Genomic DNA, 8,518 nt, shown 5'->3' with positions numbered 1-8,518 from the left:
TCGGCGACAGAAACTTTCACTGAAAGTGGTGTTGGAGAAATTTCACATGGTATATCAAGCGGCGACAACAACTCAACTTCGGCTCGGGCGCAGTCAATGATAGCGTTGTGCCGGGAGACGAAATCCCATCCCAGCATGACGTCATGTGAGCATGAAGGAAGTGCAATGAACTGAACAATGTACAGAACGTCTTGGATGAACACCCTGGCAGTACACGTACCTACTGGTTCGATCGAACGTGCTGAAGCAGTACGTAAGGGTGGTCCAAAATGCGGCGTCATAACCTTTTTCAGGAGGCGGCAAAGCTCTAGGCGGATAACTGAAACGGCGGCTTCAATGTCGACAAGCGCATGAGTGACTCCGTCTATTACGATGTCGACGACGTTGGTGGGTGAGAAGGTAGATCTTGAACAGTTCGACGATGACGCAGCTCTTGGCTCCGGAACTGCGGCGCCTAGTTTTCCGCTGCAGAAGGCAAGGGGCGCCGACGCATCGGCGAAAGTGAACGGCGTCGCGGGGATGGGTGATGGTTGGTGGTGTCACGCGAGTTGGCGGGCGGAGACGTGTCGGCAAAACTGGTCGGAGCACGAGGCATCGGCTGCGGCGAGACATACGGCACGTTCCAAGAAGGCTGCCGTGCAGGCATCCCCCCCCCCCCCCGCGGCGGCCGTAACGCGCCACGTGCCCGGGAGTTAAGCGAACAAAGCAGATTGGGCGATTGTCCGGCGTGCGCCAAGCGGGGGTCGAAAATGTCGGGTTAAGCCTTACGCGTGGCGGCCTCTGCAACAGAGGCGGCACCGGCACGTAGCTGGGATACGTTGGTCTTCCTGTGAGCTCAGTGGGCTGTTGCGGCATGACCGGGACGATTGGCTGACTTGTGACGGCTTCGGCAAAGGGCCTGGAGATGGCGTCGGCGTAGGCTAGAGGTCCGGCAACAGGTAGCGCTTGCACTGAGGTCACGTACGTGGTCGGAACAGCAGGTGGTGTGGGTTACGCGATGCCGGCACCGATGAGCGAAGCGGTCACAGGTGCGTGTTGGCGGGAGCATGGTATGGTATCGGCCACCTGCTGGTGGATAGCACTTCTAAACGAAGGGGCAAGGGTGGCATCAGACGTCGGTGTGAAGGAAGTAGGGAAAGCTGACGGCCAACTTCTTCCCGGATGAACCGCTGAATGCGCGGAGGCAGAGTGTTGTCGATACCAGCAGTTAAACGGGACACATCCGGGCCAACGGATCGGCCTGTGAGCGCTCGCTGTCTTCTGAGCTCGTCATAGCTCTGGCACAGGTTGATGACGTCGGTGACCGTTTGGGGATTTTTCGCCAGCAGCATTTGAAAGGCGTCATCGGAAATGCCTTTGAGGATGTGCTTAATTGTTTCCTCGTCAGTCATCGTGGCGCTCACCCTCCTGCACAAATCCACAACTTCCTCGATGTAACTGAGGAAGTTCTCACTAGGCTGCTGCGCTCGTTCTCGCAAGCGCTACTCTACGTGGAGCTAACGCACTGAAGGGCGACCGAAGTGTTTCGGCGGGTTCTCACCCTCGGCGGGATGGTTCTGCGGGTTCCCACCCTCACAAGGCCATGGGCTCCGGCTGTGCAAGATTCTTCGTGCGGAGGGGCAGGATAAAGTGCGCATCTTTCATGGCTGCTTGCTCCTTCGGCTCCACCGGCAGCTGAGCACCGGACTGCCTCGAACCTCTGGTTACGTTACTCGTAGATTGCAGACCGCTTTACGGAGTTCTACTGGCAACTGATCCTTCCGCATCACCGAGCGTCACTCCCCGCAAAACGTCCGTCTACGAAGGATTCTGTGCACGTTTTAGGCAATGTCCAGTTACCCGAGAACGTCGCAAACGTCCTAAGCCTCGGACCTAAGTTTGCCGTCGCACCTCGTAAGTCCAAGCCTGAGCTTCTTTCCCTTGTTAGGCACGTTGCAAACGTTACCCCCGGAATGTGAGAAGCACAGATGCATCTGAGAAGGTGTTGACGTTTTAAGCCACTGTAAACCGCCAGCCAAGAATCTCTCGTTGGGCAAAACAAGGGCCTTTCTAAAAGATAAATGTTATTCTGTGTTGCCCGCCGATAAAGAAGGTGGTTTTGTGGTTTTGACAAAAGAGTTGTACCTTTCGAAAGACGCTTTAGCGTTAGATTCGGTGTTTGAGCGGCGTGACAATGTCGTACGGGTCAAGGTCAAATCGGAGGTACGGAAGGTATGTAATGCAATTAGACGTGGAAAACGTGCCCGCTCAGACAAACCTAACAAACTCAACCTTGATGTCGTCAAAACGCACAAGGTAGACCAACGGGTAGACCAACGCACAGCGTCAAAACGCACAAGGTAGACCAGCCGTTTCGAGCGATCGTTTCAGAAATTGGCGCTTGGCAAAAACTGGTTGCCAGATACTTACAAGATAAACTGGCTATTTTAACTGTAAACAACCCGTTTCGAATTCAAAACTCTAATCCCCTTACAGACTACCTTAAACAAAATTCGGACCAGAGCTTTGCCGCTTGCTCAATAGACGTAAAAGACCTGTTCTACTCTCTATCCCATTACGAACTGCTTATTTGTGTGCAGGAATGTATTGACAAACGTGGTGTTGCGTTCTTAAACAACGCAGGCGTGTCTGCCGGTGGGTTTTTAGAGCTCCTGTCCATGTACCTTAGAACCCCTTATGTGTGTTTCGACGATAGGACATTCATTTAGAGGAACGGCATATGCATTGGGTCGTGTATAGCGCCAGTACTTAGTGACTTGTACCTCGCAAAACTGGACAGAAAAACTAATGAGCATCTGGATGATTCGAAAGTGTTAAAAGTATTCCGATACGTCGACGATTACCTTGTTGTTTTAGACTGTGTAGCCCAGAGCCTGGAAGCCCCCGCAGAGCGTGTCATTTTGATTTTTAGCGAGCACCTGAAGCCGTTGCTTATTACTAGCGAGTTACCCCACGAAGCCCACATCAGGTTTTTAGAACTGGACCTTCATTTCACCAGCAACTACGTTTGCTGGTCTTACGCTCCTAGGGCGAACAAACCACTCCTTCCTTTTGGGTCTTCTCACTCCAAGCTTGTCAAGAGAGCCATTGCTACCTTGTGCGTCAGGAATGAATTATCAAAATCATGCCCGCACATGATGACGGCTAGCCTGGCTCAGCAAGCTGAGCGACTATCGACTTCCGGCTACCCCACACGCATGGTTGCGTCAGTAGCCGAAAAGATACTCAAATAGGCTAAGCTGGCAGAGCGAGACACGAGGCCAGCAGGTGACGAGAATCCCGAGGACAAACGAAAGATTGCGGTGATTCCGTACATCCACCAGCTGAGCCACAACTTCAAGCGTATCGCTCGACGTGCAGGGGCGAATGTGGCTTTTTCTGCGCCCGACAAGCTTGCAAAGCTTTGTCGACAGGTTAACGCGGCTCGAAAAGACGAGAATGGGTGCCGCACGAAGCACCAAAGTAAGTTCGTCGCCTGCACGGAGGGAGTGGTGTACCTAATTCCGTGTCGCTGGAAAAAGGTATATATCGACCCAACTGGTAGATGTAATATTGATAGGCTCCGTGAGCTCAAAAATAATGTTAGCAACGCGATAAGCGGGCATCTTGGCACTCATTGCCGTGACTGCATGTGTGTTCCATTTTTTGGAAAAACAAAGGCGCTTGCTAGAAGCCGTAACGGGCTCACGCAGGAGATAATGGGGCGCGGGAAATTGTGCGCGCGGGGGATAGTTGCATTAGTGTGGCTTCAATATCGCTGTTGGGCAAGGAAATCGCGTTTCTTGATGGTGTATAATCTGGTACAGACGGCACGTGCCATGGTGAAGGTGTGGTTATTATTTTTTTGTTATTTTTTAAACTTTTCTTGGTTCCACATGTCTACGCGATAGTAGTACATATGTGCGTGGAATCTGCACAGTTTGTTAGCCTGCGCTGTGTGGTGTGTCCTCTTCTTTCGTCCCGTCCTTGTAGCGCGAAGTTTATTTCCATTATGTTATGAAAACCACGATTTCAATTCCGACCACGTGGGGTATCGCTTTGCGTGGTTGCCATACCAAAGCTCGGCCGTACCGGTCAGGTAAAATTCCATGTTGTTCCTCTTCACGTGTTCATCCCAGTTGTTGTGGGCGCTCACTCTGTCTTACATGGCGAGCCAGTCTTCCACGTCCTGCTCGTCTGTGCCATTGAATGGGGGATCCCGCTGATGAATGAAACCGGAACAGATGATGGTCGTCGAAGTAAGTGCCGTCGTCGAGGAGGAGCCATGGCGCTGGGGAGCGTCCGAGAGCGGAGTTCAAGTGTATAGAGAAGTCAGGACCACAGCTACCTCCACCAATTCTGAGGGGATGTATTGCTCAACGCGGGGTATCTGACGAAAGGCCTTTAATGACCGTTATCCAAGATGGAGCGGGTTCACAGACGCGCGCCGGTACAATTCATCTCCTTTACAATATATATATATATATATATATATATATATATAAATCTAGAGAAAGATAAACTCACAAAGCGCGCAGAAATAGTATAAGTAAATAGTCGGATACACAGCAAGAACAATAACAAACAATGTTTACTTGCGTAGCGGCACGGGACTTGCCTTCATCAGAGTAAAGCAAAATCATGTAACTTTACTCTGATGAAGGCAAGACCCGTTGCCGGTACGTAAGTAAACATTGTTTGTTATTGTTCTTGCTGTGTAACCGACTCTTTACTTATACTATATATATATATATATATATATATATATATATATATATATATATATATATATATATATATATATATATATATATATATATAGCGAATCAGTCAATGGGAAATGAGGGGCTCGGTGAAATAAGGCAGAAAATAAGTGTTGGCAGTCAAGAAAACCTTACAAAGCAAAGGGGAGGTTGTGGTGGGTCATAGAAAGAGATGCAGAATTTTTTGAGTCAGAAAGAAACGGTATTCTAGAGGTCGTGGGTTCGGATCACACCCGGCGGGCATTTTTTCACCAATTTCTTTCTGACTCAAAAAATTCTTTATCTCTTTATATGACCCACCACAACCTCCCCTTTGCTTTCTAAGGTTTTCTTGACTGCGAACACTTATTTTCTGCCTTATATATATATATATATATATATATGAGACACAAATAAGGGTTGGCAGTCAAGGAAACCTCGGAAAACAAAGGGGAGGATATGTTAGGTCATTGAAACAGATAAAGAATTTTGAAAGAAAGAAAGTGAAGAAAAAATGCCCGCCAGGTGGGATCCGAACCCACGACCCCCAGAATACTGGTCTGGTGCGATAACCACTACGCTACCGGCGGGGCTATTTTTCCCCTTCACTTTGTGGGGTATTTTGACATAAATACCCCCCAAAGTGAAGGGGAAAAATTGCCCCGCCGGTAGCGTAGGAGTTATCGAACCCACGACCTCCACAATACCGGTCTGGTGCGATAACCACTACGCTACCGGCGGGGCTATTTACCCCACAAAGTGAAGGGGAAAAATAGCCCCGCCGGTAGCGTAGTGGTTATCGCACCAGACCCGTATTGTGGAGGTCGTGGGTTCGGATCCCACCTGGCGGGCATTTTTAAATGCAGAGCATTTCTTAGCCTCGCCTCTTCCTGCGTCGGACGGCGTCCACAGCTCCGCGTCCGCAGCAGGTGCGCCTCTCCTCCTTCCCTCCTCTCTCTCAACAGCAGCTGGCGCGCGCATGCGTCGTAGTCAGCCTGTTCGCTCCGTCGCGGTCTCGGCGTTACAGGTGCGTCATAGCAGCGGGGTGGGGCGTGGAAGGGCGCGCGCTCCTTGCGCATGCGTGCTCTCCCCCCCCCGTACTGCTCTCCCTCTACTGCGCGCGCTGCAAATATAAAGCGGCTAGCGGTCGCTCGTGCTTCAGTCACTGCGTTGCTCCTTCCTTCCTTGGTTGACGCTCGCTCCACCCTAACGCGACTTTACTATCCTCTCTCTACCCCAAACCAACACCAACGCAACTACGACCCAGCTACCCACCATAACGCGACTTTACGAGGCGTTAACGACCCCCAATGCTCTGCATTTACTCGTGTTCCCCTAACGGGAAGGCGCGGGAATTTTAAAGCAAAGCTTTCTACCTCTACCCCCCAAGGGTTCTTTCGCGACCGTTGGTGTCACCAGAAAACTCCAGCTAACAAATTAAAGAATTTACGGGCACCGCCGGGAATCGAACCTGGAACTAACAGACTAACAAAGCGAAAGCCCGTTATCTTACCGATTTAGCTACGAGCCCACACGAACACGGGAAGACAAATGGTGTACTGACCTAGCAGATCTACGGGTTTACCCCCTGCCTTCTCGCTGAATGCCACGTGAAAGCGTCACACGACCACTCACGCCCGTCTAGCGGCCCTGTGCGCACCTTGCTCGTGTGCTAAGAGTTACAAAAATTAAAGGAAGCTCACACCAATCCATGGAATCTCACTTTTAGAACGCCAATGCGCTAAAGCCTGTGGCCTCCAGCGTTCACGTAAAAAATCACAGCTCCTTGTCGTCCGCCCTCACGCCAAATCAAGGAATACATTAAAATAGTCCTTGATGACAAGGCCATCACTCCAAACCCCAGCATCAAGATCCTGGGCCTACATTTCCAGGCCAACACCAAGAGTGACGTCTCCTTGCACCACCTCAAAAACAATATTAATCTAATCATAGACATGATCAGGCGAGTTGCCACCAAGAAGCGAGGCCTAAAAGAATCCGGTACCTTTCGATTAATTGAAGCTTTTGTCCTCTCGAGAGTTACTTACGACAAACCCCTATCTTCTTCTCAACGAGGAAGACATAGAGATGCTCTATATAATGATTAGAAAGGCGGTTGAGCAGGCCATTGGTGTTCTCATGAGTGCGTCCACACTGAGGCTGCTTATCACGGGCTCCACAACACGGTGGAAGGGTTGATAGAAGGCCATCTTTCTAACCAGAAGGTCCGACTCAGAACTGCGGTGGGTAACCGCATGCTTCACCAGATTGGCTGGGCAGCCCAAAATGTCACTCCGCTTGACGTACTCCCAGACTATTGGCGACTAAAACTAAAGATGCTCCCTTTGCATAGAAATATGAACCCCTCACATGACGAGGGTCAACGAAAAGCACGGGCTCAAGCGCTAAACACCACCCTCGGTGCGGCTCATGCAGTTATCTACACAGACTTCTCCAAAGATCGAGGACAGCAACACGCCATCATCGTGGCTACCATCAGAACCAACCTCCTTGCGTGTACCTCGCTTAGGACCAAACAAATGACGGCAGCAGAAGAGGCAGCCATCACCTTGGCTCTCACTCAACCAGGGGTTCGGAGGGTAGTCACCGATTCCCAGCAAGCCTACTGGAATTACCAGTCGGGTTGGGTGTCCTGACCTGCACTGTGCGTGCTAAAAAACCACTCCCCAAACGGTTCCATTCAGCTCATCTGGACACCACCTCACGCTTCAATGGAGGGCAACAAATACGCCCACCCAACAAGCCTGCGCTTTTACCTCCCGTGCTATAGAGCTGCACGAGGACAGTCACCCGCTTGTCACGTCCAGGGAGATAATCCAGCATTATCGCCTTCTGAAACAGACCGTACCTTCGCCTTACCCTGACCTTTCCGTCTCGTCGCCTCCGTCCGCGGTGCAGAGACGGAGAAGTCAGATCGTCTAACACCGGGTTGGAGCTTACTTTGATTTTATAAAAAAAAATTTCCACTGTTGTGCTATACCAATACAACTCAACCAAAGACCGTTCATGCATCATGCATTGATTTAACCTCACCAAGAATACCTCTTTGAAGTAATAAATGGTGTGGTTAAGTGCATTTCACTTCTCTCTGGTTTTACTATTTGTAGAGCGATGTGAGTGATTTTAAGTGACGTCGCATGAGTAATCGTTATGGGTGCCGTTTACAGCTTTGCTTTCCAACCACATTCACGGGGTGGATTGGCGCGATTTTTCTTCACTTTCTTTCTTTCCAAATTCTTTATCTGTTTCAATGACCTACCATATCCTCCCCTTTGTTTTCCGAGGTTTCCTTGACTGCCAACCCTTATTTGTGTCTTATTTTCAACGAGCCCCTCGTTTCCTATTCTGATTCGCTACATGCATAACGAGGGCCTCTGTTCTGGCAGTCTTGGTGCCATAGGGAGCTTAAGAGGGTTCAACGCTCGTCGACCACTCTCGACATGTCGTAGACACTCGAGTCACGGCCCGGGGGTTAAAAAGAAGGTCCCTTTCACCCCGAGAAGTCGGAGTGGTGCTGGCTACCACCCCCAAGCACAGGAAAAAAATTACATTGACATAAATACCCCACAAAGTGGAGGGGAAAAATAGCCGCGCGGGTAGCGTAGTGGTTATCGCACCAGACCGGTATTCTGGAGTCGTGGGTTCGGATCCCACCTGGCAGGCATTTTTTCTCCACTTTCTTTCTTTCCAAATTCTTTATCTGTTTCAATGACCTACCATATCCACCCCTTTTCTTTCCGAGGTTTTCTTGACTGCCAACCTTTATTTCTGTCCTA

The 8,518-nt window shown here is 50.3% G+C and overlaps 2 non-coding genes across 2 annotated transcripts; one reads left to right on the top strand and one right to left on the bottom strand.

The window, feature by feature from the left end:
* Positions 1 to 5,238: 5,238 nt before the first annotated feature.
* On the bottom strand, positions 5,239 to 5,311 carry Trnat-agu (transfer RNA threonine (anticodon AGU)). Its single transcript has one exon. It is a non-coding gene; the product is annotated as a tRNA-Thr (tRNA).
* A 188-nt stretch (positions 5,312 to 5,499) lies between these two features.
* Trnat-cgu (transfer RNA threonine (anticodon CGU)) lies at positions 5,500 to 5,572 on the top strand. The gene has a single exon. It is a non-coding gene; the product is annotated as a tRNA-Thr (tRNA).
* The last annotated feature ends 2,946 nt before the right edge of the window (positions 5,573 to 8,518 follow it).

Source organism: Haemaphysalis longicornis, unplaced genomic scaffold (genome assembly GCF_048455015.1).
Source record: "Haemaphysalis longicornis isolate Haplotype H1 unplaced genomic scaffold, Haemaphysalis longicornis Haplotype H1 scaffold_1, whole genome shotgun sequence".
NCBI classification, from domain to species: Eukaryota; Metazoa; Arthropoda; class Arachnida; order Ixodida; family Ixodidae; genus Haemaphysalis; species Haemaphysalis longicornis.
The sequence above is the reverse complement of the archived record's forward strand: the minus strand, read 5'-3'. Positions and strand labels throughout refer to the sequence as shown.